Consider the following 884-nt stretch of genomic DNA (forward strand, 5'->3'; position numbering starts at 1 on the left):
GGAGGGAGGGAGGGCGAGGGCCCTTGACCCCCGCGACCTGGAGGCTCCGGCGGGCTCCCCGGGGCGCTCTCCAGCGCACACCTCGCGCTCGGGTGTGACCGCGAACGGTCTCCCCGGTACCCTCCCTTCGCTCCCGGGCGCAGGGAGCCCGGCCTCCTTTCTTCTCGCCGCCTCCCGCACCGCGGTGTCCGCTCACACCCGCGGCCTGGCATCTTGATGCAAGAGACATTTGGATGCGGCGGCTTCCACGCGGCCGCGCGCAAGTGGAAAAGCCCCGCTTTCCTGGGGCCGCGGCCGTCCCCACGCCCGTGTCCCTCGGGCCCGCGCCCCCCACTCAGTGCGCGCATCACCTGGGCCGGGTGGGCTGCCGAGGGCGGCTCCACACCTCGCCTGGCAGGAAAAATGCAGAATCACGCGCGCGCTATCGGGTGCCCCCGGCGGAGGTGACCGGCGGGTGGCCTCGGGGGGCGGCGCGGGGACAGGCTCGCACGGCGAGCGCCTCTCTCGCCTCCGCCCGCCTCCAGCTCGGCCCCCGTCCAGCCCGGCACTGACCTGTCTACCGCTCTGCGGCCGCGGCACGGTCTCGGTCCGGGCTGCGCCGGGCTCCCAGCTCCCGCCCGGGGGTCCTCATGGGGCTGGGGAGGCCCGACGGGGGAGCTGGGCGTGAGGCTGAGAATGGGGGATCCTCCTGCCTCCGAGCGCCCGAGCCCTCCCGCCTTCGGACTCCCGGGGCTTTTTGTAGACCGCGGCGCGGGGGTGGCTCTGGGCGTTTCCTGACAGGGGGTAGGGTGGGTAACGGAGCAGAGAAACCGCTGCAGCCGGGTCCCCGGAACAAAGCCGGGGAGCCCAGGCGCTCTGTCCCACTGGCGGGGCAGGGAGGGCTC

The 884-nt window shown here is 74.3% G+C and overlaps 1 protein-coding gene across 1 annotated transcript in view; it reads right to left on the minus strand.

Moving 5' to 3' along the window:
* B4GALNT1 (beta-1,4-N-acetyl-galactosaminyltransferase 1) overlaps positions 1–884 on the minus strand; it is a gene marked incomplete at its 5' end in the record, with an annotated part of 39,706 nt that overhangs the window by 7,102 nt on the left and 31,720 nt on the right. The gene's annotated exons all lie outside the window — the stretch shown is intronic.

The sequence above is a fragment of the Carlito syrichta genome, unplaced genomic scaffold (genome assembly GCF_000164805.1).
Source record: "Carlito syrichta isolate Samal-C Ts95f unplaced genomic scaffold, Tarsius_syrichta-2.0.1 Scaffold304744, whole genome shotgun sequence".
NCBI classification, from domain to species: Eukaryota; Metazoa; Chordata; class Mammalia; order Primates; family Tarsiidae; genus Carlito; species Carlito syrichta.